The sequence below is a fragment of the Vulpes lagopus genome, chromosome 2 (assembly GCF_018345385.1).
Source record: "Vulpes lagopus strain Blue_001 chromosome 2, ASM1834538v1, whole genome shotgun sequence".
Lineage (NCBI taxonomy): Eukaryota > Metazoa > Chordata > Mammalia > Carnivora > Canidae > Vulpes > Vulpes lagopus.
In genome coordinates, this window is record NC_054825.1 from 148,204,867 (window position 1) to 148,226,559 (window position 21,693).

The 21,693-nt window shown below is 40.9% G+C and overlaps 1 long non-coding RNA gene across 3 annotated transcripts in view; it reads right to left on the reverse strand.

The window, feature by feature from the left end:
* LOC121484525 overlaps positions 1–19,137 on the reverse strand; it is a 63,574-nt gene extending 44,437 nt beyond the window's left edge. For all 3 annotated transcript variants that reach the window (XR_005986060.1, XR_005986059.1, XR_005986058.1), the window contains exons 1-3: positions 18,999–19,137; positions 16,693–16,795; positions 1,095–1,351 (exon numbers count right to left, since the gene is read on the reverse strand). This is a non-coding gene — a long non-coding RNA (uncharacterized LOC121484525). The remainder of the gene's footprint in view (positions 1–1,094; positions 1,352–16,692; positions 16,796–18,998) is intronic.
* Positions 19,138–21,693: the final 2,556 nt, after the last annotated feature.

Here is a 21,693-nt window from a genome sequence, read left to right on the forward strand (position 1 = left end):
GTAAACAGAGGCCTTACTGATAACATAGAGTCAATTGACACATATTTTAAATGTTATGTATCTTATATATCATATTCTTACAATAAAGCTAAAGAAAAGAACAGGTTCTTAAGAAAATTGTAAGGCAGAGAAAAATACATTCACAGTACTGCATTTGCCAAAAAACACCCCCATATAAGGGAACCCATGCAGATCAAATCTGTGGTGTTGAAAGATTCAGCTGTATTTGGAAAGACTTCTGCATGTCCAGGGCTGACTGCGGCTGCTCTTAATAAAAAGGAGAAGGCTCAGGTCATCTGTGGAGCAGCCTGATTTAACTGGATGTGGCCCCTGTCCTGAACTGTCAAACTTACGAGGCTGGGAGCTGAAAAGAGAATTGCTGACTGTCCTCTAAACATATCCTGCTTGAATGGCAAGGTGGTAACCTTTCCTCTCTCTATAGCCAGGGACCCTCCCCTGTTGCAACCCCATTTGGTAAAGGGGGGGCAGGAGGTAGCTTCAAAGTTTGCTTTGTTAATTCACACCTGGAGAATGTGTGCTCTTGATTTAAGGAAGGGCCCATTGGGGTTTGCAGGGTTTCTCAACCTTGACACTAGTGACATTCTGGGGCCCATAATTCTGTGTTGTTGGAGACAGTCCTGTGCTTTGGAAGGTGCATCCCTGGTCTCCCTCATTAAATGCCAGAAGCATCTCCCACCCATCTCAGAAGCGCTAACCAAATGTTTCTCCAGATAGGGTCAAATATCCCCTGGGGACCAAGTCATCTCTGGTTGGAACTACCATTCTAGGAATAAGTTTTTGAACTATAGTCTACTTGAGAAAGGAAACCAATCTTTGTTTCTTGTTTTTTTAAATCTCTAGTACCCAGTCGATGTCTGTTACTCGATGTGCACACAGGCATTACTTAGATGAAAGAATAAAAGGCCACTATTAATTGTTAACTTTATAAATGTCCCCCTCAGTGCCTAGCATAGTGTAAGAATCAATACATATTTTCTGGTGGTTAATATTTTTACAGGTTTTAAAAAAAGCAGAAATTTCTACTACTATTTCTGAGGCAGAAAAATGATGGGGAAAATAAATCTTTCTCATACCTTCATGTACATGAAGCAATTATTTCCTGGCCTCTCGGGGTTTTCAGCAAACAGTGCAAGTCTAGAAAATATAGTCTCGCCATTTCCAAAAGCACCAGGATTGTCTGTGTGTGAGGACAGGATGCGTCTCAGGCTTGGTCTCTTCACAGCGGTTTGTCTGGGTGCTGGGATCAAGAGGATTCCTTCCTCCCTGACTGGGGGAGCTGATCATCTCTGGCACCAGATGAGACTCTTAGGAACCCCTGCTGCCAGGTTTCCTGTAAGAGAAAAACAGACAGCTGGCTTCAGTTCACAGTCCTGAGCCTTTAAGATGCACTCCCCAGCACGTGATGCTTTTATCTCACAACCAAACCCTGAAGAATGAGCCTACCACCTAATTTTCTTTTTTTTTCTACCACCTAATTAAAGCCAAACCCATCACACCTAAAACTTTGGAGATGATTTACCTCCATGGACACATGGCACAGCAGAGCAGAAGGAAGTTAAAGGCATTCCTGCTGTGCACAGATTTCAACAGACGATGTGTTTGGTATAGTCTGCCCTTCACTATTTTCCTCAACTGTTTATGGTACTTAACACTTTTTGGAGGAGATTTTTCATTTAATGAAAAATATCACTTTCCAAGTTCCATAGCGCTGGCTGTACATTTAAAGAACCGCTGTATTCAAACCACCACAATGATTAAGTCACATTGCTATTTAACCAAGGACAAGGCCAAAGCATTTATTACCATTAGACAAGAAAGAGAAGGGGAAACCCATCCCTTCCTTTAGAGTACTTTGCTGGAGACATACTGGAATCACCTGGGCAGCTCTAAAGTCTCAAGACTTGGGCCACAAACCAGAGGAAATCAGAATCTCAGTGTAGTAGTAGGCATTACAGATTTTTTTTAAAGTAAATGTTTGATTCTGGAAGAGCTTTAGGTTTATGGAAAAAATTACAAAGAGACTACGTACATTTTCCATATACCTCATAGACAGACATACCCATTTCCCCCTATCATTAACATTTTATATTAGTATGGTACATTTGTTACCATCAATGAGCTAATTATTTTTTTTAGATTTACTTATTTATTTGAGATAGAGAACATGCACACATTGCAAAGGGAGAGGGAGAAACTCAAGTAGACTCCCCACTGAGTGCAGAACCTGACTCTGACCTTCATCCTATGACCCGGAGATCATGACCTGAGCTGAAATCAAGAACCACCCAGATGCCCTTAATGAACTAATATAGTTACATTAACTAAGATCCATAATTTTTTCACATTTCCTCAGTTTTTCCCTAGTTTTCTTTCTGTATTCCAGGATCCCATCTGGATTACATGTAGTTGTCATGTCTTCTGAGGCTCTTCTGGGCTGCAAGAGTTTCACAGACTTTCCTTGTTTTTTGATGACCTTAATAGTTTTAAGGAGTACTGGCTAGATATTTTGTAGTGTCCCTCAACTGGGATTTGTCTGATGTTTTTCTCATGATCAGACTGGGGTTACATGCTTTTGGGAAGAAGACTATAAGATGAAGTCATTCTCATCACATTAGATAAAGGGTACACAGGTCAACATGAGTTGTCACTAATGATATTGACCCTAATCATTTGAGACAGTGTGTGTCGGGTTTCCCCCGAACAAAGTTAGTTTTTTGTCCCTTTTTTCTTACTGTACTCTTCTGAAGGAAGTCACTCTGGTCTATACTTTTGCCTTTTCCAGAATCTCATATAATTTGAATCATATAATGCATAGCCTTTTCATATTGGCTTCTTTTACTTAGCAACTTACATTTAAGATTCATTCATGTCTTTTTGTGGCTTGATAGTTCATTGAGAATCTTCCATTGTATAGATGTTTACCAAGGTTTGTCTATCCATTGACCTCTTGGTTGATTCTAGTTTGGGAAATCATAAATATAGTTGCTATAAACATTCCTATGCAGATTTTTTGTATGAATATAAATTTTCAAAACAGTAACTTAAATTTTCAAATCAGTGAATATGTAGTAGTTCAATCACTGAATGATCTAGTAAGACTACACCTATCTTTGTAAGAAAGTGCCAAACTATCCTCCAGTGTCTGTACTATTTTGCATTCCTACCAGCAATGAATGAGATTACTTTGTTGCTCTAGATCCTTATCTGCTACTGGTGCCAGTTTTTAAATTTTAGCCATTGTAATAGATGTGTCATGTTGTCTCATTATTGTTTTAATTTGTAATTCTCTAATGACAAATAATGTTGAGTATCTTTTTACTTGTCAGTTTTCCATCTGTATATTTTCTTTGGTCAAGCAGCTGTTCAGATCTCTAGCCCTTTTAAAAATTTGATTGTTTTCTTGTTAAGTTTTAAGAGTTGTTTGTAGATTTTGGATATAAGACCTTTATTGGATATGTGTTTGGAAATATTTTCCCAGTTGGTAGCTTGTCCTTTGGTTCTCTTTATAGTGTTTTTCAGACAACAGAAGTTTTTATTTTAATGAAGTCTGATTTCTCAGTTTTTCTTTAATAAATCATGCTTTGCATCATATATTTACAAACTCATCATCAAACTCAAGGTGACGTAGCTTTTCTTCTGTGTTTTAGTCTAACAGTTTTAAAGTTTTGTATATTACATTTAGGTTTATCATGCATTTTGAGCTCATTTTTATAAAAGTGTAAGGTCTGGGACTAGGTTCACTTTTTAAATTTTGTTTTATGTACAGACTTCCAATTGTTCCAGCACCATTTATTGAAAAGCTTTCTCTGTTGCATTGCCCTTGCTCCTTTGTCAAAGATCAGTTGCCTATATTTGTCTGGGTCTATCTCTGGGTTCTCTATTCTGTTCCACTGATCTATGTGTCTATTGTTTCACCAATGAACACAGTCTTGATTCCTGAAGCCTTATCATAAGTCTTGAAATTGGATAGTGTGAGTTTTCTGATTTTTTTCTTCTTTTTAAGTTTTCCAAATTAGTCCAATGTATAGCCAATGTTAGAATCACTGCCTTGGAGGCAGCTGGGAATAGAAGGAAGAACATGGATTTTTAAAGTCAAGCAAACTTTGTTCAAATTCTTGGTCTGTAGGCAAGCCATTTGAAATCCTGGAGCTTCAGTTTTCTTTTCAGGAAATGGGGGGTTAAAATGCTTACTGGCAGGGGTTTTTGTTGTTTGTTTGTTTTTATAAAAGCAATTCCTTGGAAAACCCCAGCATAGGGATGAGCAAGCAGCAAATGAGTAGTCAAGATGAATTCCCTTTACTTCATTTTGAATGCTTTCTGGAGTGTTTTCTTAGTGTACCCTTAAACCATTTAATTCCAAATATTATCAAGGACTGGGATAGTTTATTATTATATCTCCCAATAGATGCATAAACATGTAAAATGGGTTATAATCCACATTTTTGCTACTCCTGGAAACTGGCTGCCTAGACTAAAAAAAATAATCCTATTTGACAGTCTTTTTTAGAAGGAAGTGATTCATGTTGAGCCCATGGGGAATTAATTATGATCTATTTTTTAACGGTTTAGGGAAGGGATAGGAATTTACTGACTGCATGGAAACAATAATGAGAGTAAGTAACAAATAGCACAAATGACTTAAAAAAAAAAAAAGGTGAGGAAAGTGCCTTTTTAAAAAATAAGGTAAACAGGAAAATGACCAGGAAGGACATATTTTTGAAGCAACAATAGGATCTCTTTATGATTATACCTTTGTACTTCTAAAAATTGGGCCATTGTTTGAGCACACATTTACATAAGTGAGATTATTAGTTAAAAGTACAGGTTTCAAGATTTTGGTATAAAGTCTTGTTTTCTAAAACACACATCCTTTATTCTACAAAGTAAAAAAAAATACGTACACAAGCAAGAAAACAAGCAAACAAAAAACTAAAAGTCAGGAAAGGTGAGAAGAGAGAAAAATAAAAGAACTGCATTTATCCACTACATCTATGTCCCAAACTTCCTAGGAATCATACACATTTAAATAACTTAGTCGTCATGACAAAGTTAATACCATTCTCACTTCATAGAAAAGAAGTGAAGTGTCAGAAAAGCTAAATAATGGGCTACAAAGCAGACAGTTCACATGGCCGAGCCAGGAATCCAAGTATGCCTCTAAGCACTCCAGCGCCATCTCAAACATCATTATACCTTACTGCTCTAATTCTTTAACATCTCAAAAGGAGAAAGAGCGTGAGAAAATGTTTGACTTCTAAAAAAGATCCCCAAAGTGCCTAGGTATCTTATAAACTGGATCCTAATTTGTACTTATTTTCCTGTAGGGATATCCTAAGAATTCTGGTACTGCCTCCTATTGCAGTGCTGAAAGGAAAGGATTCTTTCATTTCTTGCAGGACACGGACAGGCCCATGTTCACAATGGCCTTCCCAAGACCGGTAACCCTCCCCTGGCACATCCCCAGGAGTCATTAGTGAATCCCGGAGCCCTCCATGCGTGCTCTCAAAAGATCTGCCAGCCCAGCAGCAGCAGCAGCAGCAGCAGCAATAATGAGACTCGGCCACCGTAACAGATGCTGGTGATTCACCGGAGAGGGGGGCAGGTCTCGCTGTGCCTCTCCTTCCTGCCGCAAACATGAAGCCCAACCAAGCTGCTCACAATAAAACTGACGACAAAACTCAAAGAAAAGAAAATGTCAGGGGTCAGAAGTGGCCACAGAAACCACTGTAGAACCCAATTAAAAGCTGGTCTTCTCCAGCTTCACTTGTGACAGGTATTTCTGTGTGCTTCCCTGCTTTCTTTCCCTGAGGATGGGTGATGAGACATAACCCAGCAGAGTGGAAAATGCTGCCCCAAGAAAGGAACTGCTAGAGAATTCACAGTAGCAGGTGCAATGCAATGTAGGAGTAATTAAAGATATTGGAAGAGTAAACAACCTTCCGTCGTGTAAAGTAGAAGGAGATGGGGAAACTAGGGACTTAAATTTCAGGGACTTTATTCATAAGAGAGATATAAGGCTATCTTGTCACAGTCATGCTGGGAATCCCAGGTGGGAGAGTTTTAAAAACCAGTTGTCTAGGGTCTGATCCTCCATTTTGCTAGCCTAGAAACTAAATTTTGTCTACTTATTCAGAGCTACTCAGATTCTCAGGGGCTTCCATGCTCACTAGGTTATAAGATCCCAAACACAACACAAACCAGAATGCCAAGGTGTGGTTATTGTTTTTCATTTGTAATATTTTTCATTTGTACCCTTTTATTTATAATAGTTGGGGGAAATTTGCTATTAATTATAATACTATTGCAGGGAATCATCCTGTATTGGTTAGCTATTGCTGTGTAACAGCCACACCCAAATTCAGAGGCTTCAGACAATTAGCATGTGTTTTTGCTCACACATCTAGGGTAGCAGGGCAGCTCTGCTAATCTGGGACAGGCTCAGCTGCTCTCTCCTGGGCTCACTCAGGCACTTGTGCTCACCTGGTTTTTGGGCCACATGGGCTGACTGATCTAACACATGGCTAGTATAGTCCAGCAACCTGCCAAAGATGTAAGAGTAAACGTTTCTTGTTTCTCATGCTTGAGCAAGTTGGCCTAGGTGTGTTTCCATGGTGGCTATACAATGTTCAGACAGAGAAAGAGAGAGAGAGAGAGAGAGAAGTATTTATGGCCTCATGAGAGCTTAGGCTTAGAAGTAGCACATCATGACTTCCCCCACAGTCTGTGGCCACAACAAGTGACAAGCCAGCCCACGTTCAAGGGGTTAAGAAACAGTCTCTAGCTATTGACAAGATGAGTTGCCAAGTCACATACAGGATACAGGAAAGGTAATAATTAGAGCTATTTCGGCACCAACCTTCCATACCTCCCTTTCTTAGGCTCTTAAATATTGAATTAATAAGCAGAGGCCATTTGATAAAAATAGAATCAAATATAACTGGATAGTGCTCAGGGGTTATTTCAACCAGGCTTCCAAAGAATCTGATAAACTATACTTGCTCCAAACCCAGAATGTATCAAACACCAGATTGCCTCTTCCCCTCTCCTACCCCCCCCCCCCCCCCGCCAGCCTTCTCCCACACATCCTAAATGTCCATTTGGAAGTCATCTCTCAGAGTGGATTCTTTCTGCAGATGCCTGCCACTAAACTGTCCATTATGCATTGCTTTTTGCTGCCTTCAGTCTTATGGTGGCACCTGTTTCCACATAATAGATTTACTTCCTGTAGCTACTACAGTAACTAATATGTTTGGGTTTTAGTCAATAAAAATTTAATTGCTGCTAGAGGTGCTTCAGGAAGAGAGAGTAGAGAATATTCTCTCTTGTCTCCTGCCCCCTCCTTGGAGCAGAAAGGAAATGGTGCTCATGGAATCTGGAAATAGAATTTTTTGTTTGTTTGTTTTTCTTTCATTAGCAGATTCTGTAATGACCACAAATTTATGGATGGTTTGTAACCAAGTGGAAGAGGCCAAATCTTTGTGGGCCTGCACAGGTTTACTTACTGCATTCTCAGGAACATTTCCTGAAGTATCCTGGAACTGAAACCTATTTTGCAGAAATCCAAGGAGCCCAAACCCCATTAGAGTAAATTAGCATCTAAGTATTCAACATGGCTTTGGAATGAGTCTCTCTGTAAAGATGAGTTTTCTAGGTTACTATTTCATTACACAATGCCCTCCTTATGAGAGCCCAAGGGAGAAATTTCTCTCTGTTCTCAGAATGGGAAACAGTCAGGCTGCTTCTTAGTACTTGGGATGGTTTTGTGGTGGCTGTTATTACAGATACTGTAGATCACGTATATGAGGGCATCTCCTTATTTGGGCAGTTTAGCACCAAAAGTGAGACCCATCTGTAGAAAATATGTAAGACCTTTTGGTATGAATTTTAGACCTTAACCTCATACCTGACTTTGCCTTATCTTTCGTAGTTCTATACATTCTGCCTTTTTTTTTTTTTTTTTTTTCTAAGCAGGCTCCACACCCAGCATGGAGCCCAATGCCGGGCTTGAACTCACAACCCTGGGATTAAGACTTGAGCTGAGATCAAGAGTCAGATGCTTAACTAACTGAGCCACACAGGGGCACCTATTTAAGATACTTATTAAGCAGAACTAAATGCATTTTAGAGCCTACGAGACTAAAGAAGCAAACAAATACCAATTTCTCAAGAAAGCATAGTTTAATTTTTTTTGAATGCTTAAAAAAATTCTTTGATTTTATCTATCCTGATAAGGACTCTTTCTTTTTGATTTCAGATATTGTGGCCTGAGTTAATGATACTCCTCAATAGCTCAACATTGGTCTAAGAAGACCCTTCTCAGTTTCTTTCTTTCTTCCCTTTGATTTCACTGCTATTCCTCATCTATCCCAAGGCAACCATATCAACGTGTTTAATGCAATCTGTTCTGCTACCCTGTGTTCTTATACAACATATAGTTTTATATGCATGAATCTTAATGGTATGTAACTATAGTTATAAACCTCAATCTGTTTCTTTTTCATTCAGCCCATGTTTTTAAGATCCATATATTTTGCTAAGGGTACATCTACTCTGTTACTTCTCTCTGCTGAAGAGCATGAACCCAACACATTTGGCCTCTCCACTCCCCAGACTACCTCCAATACCCTCCCTGCACCACCCCCCCCCCCACACACACAAATATTCTGTGAGGACAATCCTTATATCCAGGATGAACAGTTTTAAGAGTAAAAGTGTGCTATCAGTAATTCCACAAGGACAGCAGATATATACTGTAATTGTCCTAGGCAAGACAAAATGCCTTGTCACCTTACACATTTAGGATCCTCATGAACTCTGTGAATACCTTCTTGATATATACCCAAGAGTGGATTTGCAGAGTCAGGAAGTATACACAGGCTTAATCTGCTATCATGACCAGAGCCCCCTGCAAGATTTCTACACCAGTTTAAACTCCCATCAGCAGTGCCTGAGGGCTCCCATGCTCCCATGTCCCTGCCAACACTTGGCAGTATCCTGATTTTGCCAGTCTAGTATATGTAAAGAGATACCTCATTGTTAATTTAACTTGCATTCTTTAATGAGTTTGAGCATCTCTTCATGTTCTTGTTAGATTTTTCTATTTATCCTTTCTGTGAATTTTGATCTTGTATCTTAGCCCATTTTCCATTGAGGTATTTGTCTTGCTGATTTGCAGAAGATGGTACTTTTTCTAAAGTGAGCATACATTTCTTTGTCTTCTTAAACGTATAAGCAGCATTACTATCCTTTCTTGCAGAATTAGGGTCACATGATGAGCATATGGATTGCTGGGGTTATAAGATGCTATGAAACAGTTTGATAAGTACAAACAAATTGTAATGGACTAACTGGCGTCTCCCCCTCCAAAAAAATGTCAAATATTGAAAATCTAACCCACAATGTGACTATATTTAAGATGTGGCTTTAAATGAGGTCATATGTGTGGGATCCTAATCCATGAAGGCTTGTGTCCTTATAAGAGAGAGACATCAAGTAGGTGGTATGCACAGAAAAGTTTACTCTAGGTGGGACTTCAAGTCAGATACAGGTAAAAATATTAAATGCATTTAGATTACTTTTCTCTTTGGGCACTTTGAGGCATCAAAACTTGCTGTTTGACAGTTGGAATGCTTTATACAAATTAACCAGTGATGCCATTTCCAGGAAATTTTTCAGTATATAGGCTGTTTTCAGAAATCAGGTATTTCTTCCTCTGAAAAAAAATCAGTGAATTCTTCTTCAACTTCATGATTTCCTTTTCCTTTTTTTTTTTTTCAAGATTTTATTTATTCATGAGGGACACAGAGAGAGAGAGAGAGAGGCAGAGACACAGGTGTAAGGAGAAGCAGGCTCCCTATAGGGAACCTGATGCGGGACTCAATCCTGGGACCCAGGGATCATGACCTGAGCTGAAGACAGATGCTCAACTGCTGAGTCACACAGGTGCCCTTCCTTTTTTTTTAACTTATTTTCCAAAGTAATGTCCTTCCCTGATACCACCAAGTTTCCTAGAGAAAAATATATGTGGCTCAAACACCTTGTTGTTCTTAAAAACTTTTTGCTTCTGCAATTTACAATGTCCAAAAACACTGGAGGGTCTAGGATTTTTCCAACTAGGAAGAGTTTGTCATAGGCCCTGTAGATGGCTTCAGGGACACTGCTAATTATTGTGCTACTTGTTTGTTACCTGCAACATGTCTAATGCAAACGTTGTGATCAGTTCCTACGAATGTGTAGGGAACTAGCTACAAGGTGCCATCATAAACCCTATTAGAAATTATTTATAATACTTAATGTAACACCATGTGGCAGCATTCCACAGAACTAAGCTTATCCTGCTGGACTATTCCCTATCAGACTTCAAATCTCTAAGTAACCAAACCTTCTTCAGAACTCTTTTGAAGCTTAATGCATGCCCTGTATTTCTACAGAGGTTAATAGAACTTGGCCCAACTTTTCCTCAATGGTCCCCTCCTCCACCAGCACCATCACCACCTCCACCCACACTGGAGAGCTGACTTCTGGTCCTTGGAGGGGGGTGCACTCACTTAATCTTCAGATACCCAAAGGACTCTTTACCTGTTTCCCATTGTGGTATTGCTTTTTCCTTTTTACTTCTCCTTGCCATTGTACTTATTTTTCACTATTACTGTAATATCCTGCTGTTTATAACCTCAGAGCCACTCTGCTGTCCTTATCTGTCACTCCTATTCATAGATGTTCACCTTGTCTTCTTTTCTATGTCCTTTTCCTGTTGCTTCTCTCATGCTCCCTGGCATTTGGATGAGCAGAGCATCCATTCATTCTCATTGGCCCAATAGAGCAGGTCTCCTTCCACCTCCTGAAGTTGCTTATGTAAGCTGTGTGTGCACGTGTGTGTGCACATGTGTGTGTTTTCCTGGAGTGAGGATGTAGAAGACCTATGGATGATCTACACACCCAACAATTCCCAATTCATATGTCCTTGACTTCCTTTACCACAGAGGCCGAGAAGCTGAAAGTTTTCAATTTGCCAACTTTCCTTATTTTGACCAATAACAAGGAAAATATCCTTTCTTGAATAAAAAGCAAAGAGGGAAGTCCTTTACTCTTCATTCTTTCCTGTGATTCTTGTAGATAAAAAGCACATAGGTAGCCAATCAGCAAACATGAGGCTGTCAGCCTGAGAATGAAGGCCTATACATTTGGTAGAAAGGGCAGAAAGTTAGAGTTTTAAATCTCTAATAGTATCCTTGCACCCCCATCCAGCTCTGGACAGTCTACCTTCATACATATTTTTACATATTATGAAATAAACATACACACAATTTTAAAGAGGAGAAGTAAAAATATCAACAGAAATTCTAAAATTTTCTTCCTGTTCCCTGATTGCTTTGTTATATGCCCTAGAGGCAAGCATCCTATTTTGGAGGCCTCTGCTAAATAATCAAGGTACTGCTATCAACAGAAATCAGTAAAAGTTAAAACAGCAATGACGAAGAAGGGGGAAAATACCCAGAAAAGTATACTCTAAGATAAGGTGGTAATGTTCACTCATTTTTGTTTTATATGTAAATGACTAGAAGGACATACATAGCATGCTAATGGTGGTAGTTTTAACTTACTGTATGTTTGAGCCCTCTTCATCAACCATGTACTAACTGGCAGTAAGAAAAACGAAGAGAAAGAAGTGATATTTTAAATCTCCTATTAGTTCAATACAGGCTTTTCCCCCTCCCTTCCCAAATTTACTTTTTCCTTCCAGGTACCTTTGTCAGGGTGCTGAGTGATCTCCAGCCAGGCAGGTGTGGTGAGGACTAGAGAGGAGGGCTCATTGTACATGGCCTCCAGCCTACTCGGGGGGTGGGGGGGGGCAGGGTTGGAAGAAGGAGAATGAGTGTCCCACAAAGCACCACCCTTTTGATGAAGCAACCCTCCCACATATCAGGGGGGTTTTCCCATGTCTCATTCCACCTACCACTGAACTGTCCCAATTCTATCCTGTCATAGAATGATGGGCATTTAGCCCTGGAACACCATCTAGCCCACTCCTGCCTTTTCAGAGACAGAAGAGCAAGCTCTGAAAGTCAAGGGTATGTCCAAGGTCAAAGAAGACATGTAGGCAGCAGAGTGGGGATCAGAACCCATTCAACTGGTAACAACCACCATCACTACCCACCCTGATCACTTCAGGAGATCCTTCTTGCAGGCTGGGCATTGCCCCAAGTGCCATCTACATAAGTCTCTTACCCTTATAAAAGCCCTACACAAGGTAGGTGTTGTCCCCTCCATTTTGAAGTTGAAGAAACTAAGGCTCAGACAGATCATGTGGTTCTTCCAAGGCTAGAAGGAAGCAGAACCAGGAGTTGAACCCAGCGCTGTCTAGCCCTTTCTACCACTTCCGCTGATTCAAGACAGGACAGTGTTTTCTGATGTTACACATTTGCCTACAAAGCAGTTTCCCAGAATTCCTCTAGAGGGGTCCTCAGCTACTGGAGTCTCAGGAAATCATTTCAGTACCACCTCTCTCTCCCCTTGGGTGCAAAGAATGCCTCCTGAATGAGCCTATTCTCTCAGCAGCTGGTGATATTTGATTTGATTAACACCCTGGGACCTATCACCAGACGTAAAGATGATGCCTAATTAATTGCTTACATTAAAGAGCTTGGCACGTCTTGCATTCGGTTCACACTTCCAGCTTCAATCATGTTTTTGCTTCAACAATAATATTTACATGATTAGCAAATAGTCGATTCATACTCCAGCATGGACCTAAGCTGGGTGTGGGACTTCCCTAAACAGATGTCCTTGACAGGTGTAAAGAAATAGGCTTTCTTTCTTTTTCTTTTTCTTTCACAGCAAGAGCCATGAGCAAGCTCTTCTGCTGGTCTTTCAATAAAAGAATCATGATTGGATTAACAAATATTCATTGAACACTGACCTATTCTATGTCAGTCATTCCATTTGCAAGCCCCTGTGAGGGCCAAAAAGAAGTGCAGTCACTGAGAAGTCACATTAGACTTAACTGTGTTTTCTTTCCTTTCTTCTTCTTTTTTTGTCCCAGCTGTAGATTCATAGATTAAGAAAAGACACTCTACATTAGACATGTGAAGTTTCAATAGGCATTTGCTGAGCTCTCCAGAGATCTTATCAAGCAAGAGGAGGGAGAGTTTAGGATGTGAGATGACTCCAGGGATGTGAGTAGAGGTCAAGCTGAAAAGAGGTGATGTGCCACCGTATTATCCTATGTAGTACCTTTAATCAGAACATGGATAAGGACACAGAAAAGCAAGATTCTATCTTCTGACAACAGGAAATTGGAAGGGATAAGGCAGCATTTTGGATGACAAAGTTCTTGACAATGGGCCAAATTCTAACATCATGAAATTGAAACAAATATCCCAGAACCACCAGACAGAGGGAAGATGTGGCTTTGTGCAAAAGGCTTGGTTGAGATCAGCCACAAGCTTAACACAAGACAATGGTGTGACGTGTGCTCCCAAGTCACTAATGTACCCATTTGACTGCATTTGTGAAGTATCTACACTTAGGATCGGAGAGCCTTGTTCTAAATTTCCCTAGGTCACCCACCCCCATGCAGTGCATTCAGCTCAGCTGTAAGAAGGTTGACCGTGCGCCATATTTTACTTAGGACGCTTTTTAGAATGAAAGGATTTTCAGGTGTAGATTAAGCCTGGAAAATAGGCATGAACAAAGACTCCTAGACAAACTGGGGTCTATTTTGCTTAGTTGAAGAGATTTAGACAGATTGGAGGGTGTTCCAGAGCAGAGGCTTGAGGATGGGCAGGCCTCAAAAACAGATTAAAAAATAGATCTATCTTTGAAGAAAGAGATGGTGAGTCTGAAAAAGAGCAGTGTAAGGTTTATAGGAGAGCTACTATCAGAAATTATAAGGGCAGCATGTAGATGAGAGAGGGACCTGGGGGCTATAGGTCCTGAGGGGTTCTACTCTCGGGTAGCCAAGTGACCTCCAATAGGAAAGATTTTTTTGAAAGCATGCCTGGCTATATCCATCAGTTCCTGGTTCACATGCCTACCTAGTTCCTCAAAAAATCCACTAAGGGGGACCTGGTGGCTTAGTTGGTTAAGCATCTGCCTTCAGCTGAGGTCATGGTCCCAAGGTCCTGGGAGAGAGCCCCACTCCAGGCTCCCTCTCCCTCTGCCACTTCCCCTGCTTGTGTGCACACACATGCTCGCTCTCATTCTCTCTGTCAAATAAGTAAATAAATAAAATGTAAAAAAATATTCCACTGAAATAGCAATACTTCCTTCTTAGTGAAACCAAGCTGGTTTTCTTCAAAAACATTATTATTATGTAAATATATGGTGGTGGTTCTTTCTTTTTTCAAAGAGAACTTACTTTATGGAAGTTAGACACACATTGACCTGTGACCCCTGCACCCCCTCTGTAGTTTTAGGTTTTATATACGCTTTGCAGGAAACTATTGAAAGGAGAACTCTTTCCAGGATTGTCCTTTGTACAGACCAACACAAATACCGTATTATACTGATGTAAGACACTAACGGTCATGAGATGCATCACTATTATCTGCCATTAAGAAAGAGGAAAAAAAAGCCACCAACTCAACTATATCCCAAACTCCTTCATATCTGACTTGTCCCTTTCAACTCAGAACTGGCATGTTGTTCCCATTTTCCACATGATATTTGTGTCTGTGTCATCAAGAGCATCCATCAAGAATGTAGTATTTCTTAAAAAAAAAAAAATTCACTATTTTCTCCAGAATTTTCTTCCAACAAGTAATACTTGATGTTACTTTTTTGATCTAACCAGCAAATGACAACAGTAGATTTTCAGACAACAATGAGGATTTTATTCTTTCTTGAAATAGTCCTTGAATTGTTTGCTGACTGAAACTGTGGGACACTGTCCACTTCTGCCACCATGAATAATAACAAAATCTGTTCTGCATGGACAATGGCCGCTACCTCCCACATGGCACCTGGTCAACAGATGCTTGGGATATTAGAATGGAGGTCTGGATGTAGAGTAAAATCCAGTAACTCAATCTACCTGGGTCCTTCTGTCCTGGGTTCTTACACCCTTTACCTGATCCTGTGATAACCTCTATTAGTTCTTTACACTAGCTAAGAGTCTTCTCAAAAGCTCTCCTGGGTTGTCCTCATTTCACTTGATATCCAACCATTCTACTTTGGAAGTATTCCTAATTTTTTCAGTTCAGCTAATCTTCCATTTTATGCCCTTCAGCTGGTGGAAGACAAAGCAAAAATGAGAAGGTCAACCAAGATTTTGCATCTCAAAAGAAGGCATGCTTTATCTCTGTTTTTATGAAGAAGAGCTATGCAGCTTGATTGTATAGAGATAGTTCTTAGCTCTGGCCATGAAGCAAAATAAATTCTTAAGATTTTTAAAATCTTTTTCCAGGGGCGCCTGGGTGGCTCAGTTGCTTAAGTGTCTGCCTTCAGCTCAGGTCATCATCCCAGGGTCCTGGGATCCAGTCCCTTGTCAGGCTCCCTGCTCAGCAAGGAATCTGCTTCTCCCTCTGCCCCTCCCCCCTGCTCATGCTCTCTCTCTCTCTCTCAAATAAATAAATAAAATCTTTTTTAAAAAATGTAGGTTCCAGGGATCCCTGGGTGGTGCAGTGGTTTGGCGCCTGCCTTTGGCCCAGGGCGCGATCCTGGAGACCCGGGATCGAATCCCACATCGGGCTCCCGGTGCATGGAGCCTGCTTCTCCCTCTGCCTATGTCTCTGCCTCTCTCTCTCTTTCTCTCTCTGTGACTATCATAAAAAAAAAACACACACACACACACACACACAAAAAAAAATGTAGGTTCCAGTGGGCTATCCTAACATCCACTGACTCAGACTCTCAGGATTAAGGACAGAATTGAGGGAATTGCACTTGTATTTTTAAAAAGAGTTTCACAGATTGGTGTGATACGTCATGTAGGTTATACACCATTAGGAGGAGGAGGACATTAGGCATTTTCCAGCTCATGCAGGGACAACTGTCCTGACATACGTGAACACAAATGTGCAGCTCTAAGTGTGCTGCAAAAAACAATTCCTATGGATGGACCTCAATTCTATTCAAACCATAATATTCATACCATTCTGTATTCAACCTGATTGAACCAAGGGGTGGTAGGAAGGATATTGCCATGATTGGGTGTGGGATAGGCATGGCAAAAGCACTGGTAGGAGACAAAGGATGAGATTTTCCTTTTTCCAACCTTCCAGCCTTCCCAAATGCTGCCTGGTCTAAGGCCATGGAGGGGGGTTGGGGGGGAGTCTCATCCTCCATTCTCTGTCCACAGCTTTGCAGAACCATTTCAGGAACAAAACAATTTGGGCATAATTCTGGTTCCCCAATTTGGGGATTGTCTGTAGCCTCAGAGTGGAAGGTTGTAGTAATGAGGGCCTACCCTCAGAAAATATGATATGCCAAATCACTGCACGAAAGGACACCGGAACACATTTTTGTGGCTGTGGGAGAGCCCTGACACCCTCTTATTAACCACCTCCTTTTCAGCAAATATTTTTCTGAATTTAACATAAGTATTAAGAGCCCACTGCTCCCATCTTGTCTAGGGTCAGTAAATAACTGTTGATTCTACATTTAGCACTGTGGCCTTTTAATTGTGCCAGGGAATTCAGAATGCTGTTTCTACACCAAAGCCCAGCTCACCTCTGACCTCTCAGATCCAGGAACCTCTTGCTTACATCCAAGCAAGAGTCTAAGAGTCGTAGTCTCCTATGAATTTCTTTTCTTTCTGGGCCTAAAGCAGGGGCTGGAGGTAAAAATGCAAGAGGTACAAATCATTGTAAATCAGTGCTGATGGCTGAAATAAATATTTATACTGTACTTAATGCTTATTCTCTTGCTACCATGTATTGAACACACATTATGTGCCAGGCCCTTTATCTATATTCTCTCATTTACTCCTCACCACAAGCTATGAAGTATGCTGCACTGTCCACCCTCGTGACAGAAACAGGCTCAGGTTAAGCAGCACCCCCAAGGTCATGCAACAAATAAGGGCTGAATTCAGGAATTAATCCAAGATCCTATTCAAAGCTAAAGCTCTTTCAAACACTGATTGTGTTGGAAAGGCAGTGAGGAAAAAATAATATAGGACTAATGGTTGGGTAGATGGATAGACCAATAAATATGTCATGAATACATAAATACACATAGACACATGAATATAATAGAGTCTATCATGCAAGCTAGGTGGTCGTTACATGGGTATTCAGTGAGTGATTCTTCCACTGTTTCATGTTTGAAAATGTTTGAAATAAAGCGTTGGGGTGAAATAGAAAAGCAGTGAGAGAATCAAAGCCATGCCAATTAAACATTCTTTCCAGGATCTGTCTCATGTTTCTATAATTATGTGTTTCAGAAATTTAAATTTAGTTAGACAAATATGTATTGAAGCTTTCTGATGTACCAGGCACCAAAATACCTGCCAGCCTAGGATGCTACATTCATGGTAGGTGCTGTGAGGACATAAAACAGAACCCCAGAAGGGTTCACACACAGAGCTGACGCTAACTCAACCTATGATCCAAAGCTAACTTTGATAAGGGGCTATAATCAATGTGTGAAGTGCTGAAGGAACACAAGGATGGAGAGGTCTGGAAAGGTGCCTGGGAACAGATGCAATTTGAATTGTGCCTTGGAAAAAACAGGGAAGAAGTCAAGAGGCCTAAACTGAGTTTACTCAAAATACTTCTGACCCTAAACATGTGGGGTTCCACCGCCACACACACACCCCAACCAATTCTCCAATACCAACTGGGTGTCCTGCAATTCAATTCATTTCTGACACTGTCTGGACTTAGAGCCCACAGTGTCCCAAGACTGCCCTTACTTCAGAGGCCAGTTGAAGGCTGTGGATTCTCTGTTACCACTCGGGTGGCACTTCTGAGCACCGGGGACTCATTTTAACCCTTGCCTGCTGGGCTGACGCCTTCAACCTCTGGAGAGCCTTCAGACTGCCTGTACCTTGGACACCACTTAGCCAGGTCTGTTCTGGGGTTTGACAGTCTTTGAGTTCTATAGGAAAGTGAGTGACACACCTACTATTTTCTGCTAGGTTGCTGGACACACAGCCTCTTTCCAGAGGAGGAGAGAGGCCACCAGATCCCAAGGGCCTTCTCTGCTTCTCCTCTACCCTGCCATTTTCTTTCCCTCCTCCTCACCTCCTCTCCAACAGCTGAGAGCTCCTGCCCCATCACCGCCCCTGAGTCTAGACCTTTCCTTGCCTCCCTGCCTGTTTACCTGCAAAACTTCACGTTCTACTAGAGGCTAGAAGCTCTGCTCCAACTCATTATATAATTACTATGCCAAGTCCCTTTAGGGTCTTGAAAATTAAAAGCCCATTTTCACCTCTATTTTTTTTGGCAAAACTCCTTTTTTCCCTGATATAATAAATGATGCCTAAAAATGAGGCTTGGATGGGGGAGAAAGGGGAGGAGACAGAGGCAACAGCAACTGCCAGAGAGAGAAAATCAGTTAATACTGTAAAGCTATCATTCTGCCAGTGTCCTCACCACTGCCTGTAAATTTGGTTCCTCTCTTGAGCAAAGAGGCAAAGGCTCTACTCCACACCCTCCTTTCGGTTCTTATGTCTCAGAAGAATTTTGCTTCCACGTGACCTGTTCTCAACTAGAGGTTGAATCCCAAGGTGACCCTAATTCCAAAAGAAGATGAATCTCACACCTCGAGGGTTGCCTTGGTCTTAGTTAACCGCTGACTCTCCGGAGGTTTTCTCAAGAAACGTAGCAGAAGAAACCCCAAGCTGCTAATCACCAAAGTGTACAACAGTTTAGAAATATAACGATTTGCTGATGTTAATTGAATGGCCGGTGTGCCTGATGGATATTCTGTGAACAGTTATAACACGAGACCCTTCATTTGGGGCCTTGTGCTTCATGAATTTCCTGTGCCAATAATCACCACAGGGGAGTCGGTATTTCCCAGACTGCTACCTGGCCACGTGTGCCTCATCTCTTGCCCCACTTGCTGAAAATGTCCATTTGCATCCCTGTGGCATGCCTTCCATCTAGATCCTTTCTTCAGTTTATTTCTCTCTCTGGTTCATATGACAGTCTTCTATATCAACCATGGGGCCTGAAAGAGAAATTACTTGTCAGTTTAAAAAATCTTGAAGTAAAAATCCAGAGATTTGAGGAAAATATAATTTGATTCTTTTCTCCACCAACTTCCCATCCCAAATGAGGACCTTGGGAGTTTCGTTTCTAGAACATAATTCTATATTAGAAAGGCTCCTTTTTTTTTAAGATTTTATTTATTCACGAGAGACAGGGAAGCCCCATTCACAGCGGTTTAGCGCTGCCTGCAGCCCGGGGCGTGATCCTGGAGACCCGGGATCGAGTCCCACGTTGGGCTCCCTGCATGGAGCCCGCTTCTCCCTCTGCCTGTGTCTCTGCCTCTCTCTCTGTGTGTCTCTATAAATAAATAAAATTTAAAAAAAAAAAAAAGAATGTATTCACAAAAGACACCCAGAGAGACGCAGAGACAGAGGGAGAAGCAGGCTCCTCGCAGGGAGCATAATGTGGGATTTGAACCCAGGATCACGTCCTAAGCCAAAGGTAGATGCTCAACTGCTGGGCCACCCAGGAGTCCCAAGGCTCCTGGTTTCAAGTGAATAAACATCCATAGGGCCTATCTCCCTCCATAAACCCATACAAGTAAGGGTCAGAGATATCTCTTCCCATTAAGTAGAAATTTTCCTTGTCACAAATTAGAATCCTCCCCTGTGTCTGTAGATTTATCAGCAAACTTGGTCACAATGGTCTTCTTATTAATGGTGATTGGGAACAATAGGTTATTCCTTCCTGCTACAAAGGCTGCTCAAATTGGTTCAAAATGGCAGACCTGTTAAAATGAACCTTCCTTAGGCCAATACTGTGTCTCAGAAAAAAAGTGTAAGGGGAAGGTTTGGAGTGAGATGGAACCGACATTTCTATGCTTTAAAGGGAATATTCAGCAGCATGTGGCTTCACCACCTTATTCATAAACAATACCCAGAAGAAATATTGACCTGAAATGCATTGAGTCTTTGTTCACTTTTACCCGAAGAGTTGAATATCAATTATTCAATTAAACTTTTATTATTTAGTGAAAATAACACAAATGCACAGAATCATTTAGGGAGTATATGTGTGCTCAATACCATACCCTCCTCTCCATGCCTCCTTTCCATCAGCGATGGAGGAAGCTTCCATTTATTTCAAGAATACAAATTTAGATCATTGATCAATAAATGCTAATATCATACACATAATTCATTGATTGGGCTTTGCAGTTCTGAAAACAATAAATCACCAAGAGCTGACGCAGTGATTATTTTAAACAAGATACAGAAATATATTTATTTAAATTGGTTACTGACCACACACCTCCACTGTCTTCTTGGTACTGGAAAAAACACACAGGAAATTTCTCTCTCAACATTTGCCCCCCCCCCCCAAATAATTTGCATGCTTGCAAAAATAAATCCCTCACCTAACCAGACATTTTCTGAGAAACACATGCAATCTTTTTAACTCAAAGCAACATTCATATTTGTTATACATTTTTCAGCTCCTCTGAAGACTTCAATAAAGCATGAACCCATGTGCCTCACTCAGTTGAACCAACTTAAAGGAATATGAGGCAAGAATCATCCACATGTAGAGTTAAACAATGTAATTTTCAAAGTATACACCCGCTGGGAGAATCAATAGCCTCTTCTCAAACTAGCAAATTGGTTTCAAGTATTTGGTTCACTGGTTCCATCCAACAACCACAAATAAGAGGCCACCTCCCAAATGAAAGAGAAGGGGTTATAAATCCTGGTAAATTTGTTCTCATCAGAATTCCTGTGCTTTTCTACTGCAGAGATGGTATTTGCAAAACTCTTTGGAAAGAACACTGGGTTTAATTTCAGGCAATCCTCTTTGTTGGGATTTTAACAAAAAAGCTTTTGCAGAGTACTCTATCTCATTTCATGAAAACTCATGTCATGTAGTTGTTTAGATAATTTGGTATTTTCTGGATTTTAGATTTTTTTTTCAACATTACAGCCAGATTATTCTTTCTAAAAGAAAACTCATATTCCCTAGAAAGTTTTAGCTGAAGTAGCTGGCCCTTCTATGGAATGATGAGCTCTGAGAATATTAGTCAGAAAACCTGGTCCTTGAAATAGCAGAATGTTCATGTCCCATATTCTCAGGCAAGGAATCTGTGTTTCCTTTTTTCCTCCCTTCCTGTCTTCTCATTCCCTGAGCATCATCGACTTTCCTCTTCAGTCATCAATATCTAGCATCACTTCCACAAATCGACTTCACTCTCCTGCTCTCTGAGGGCTTCTGTAACAATCTTTCTGCCTTTAGACTAAGCTCCTTTCCTTTTCTTCCCCTCAGGATAGAATGCTCATGCAGGGGATCCCTGGGTGGCACAGCGGTTTGGTGCCTGCCTTTGGCCCAGGGCGTGATCCTGGAGACCCGGGATCGAATCCCACGTCGGGCTCCCGGTGCATGGAGCCTGCTTCTCCCTCTGCCTATGTCTCTGCCTCTCTCTCTCTCTCTCTCTCTCTCTCTCTCTCTCTCTCTGTGACTATCTCTATCTCTCTGTGACTATTTATCATAAATAAATAAAAATTAAAAAAAAAAGAATGCT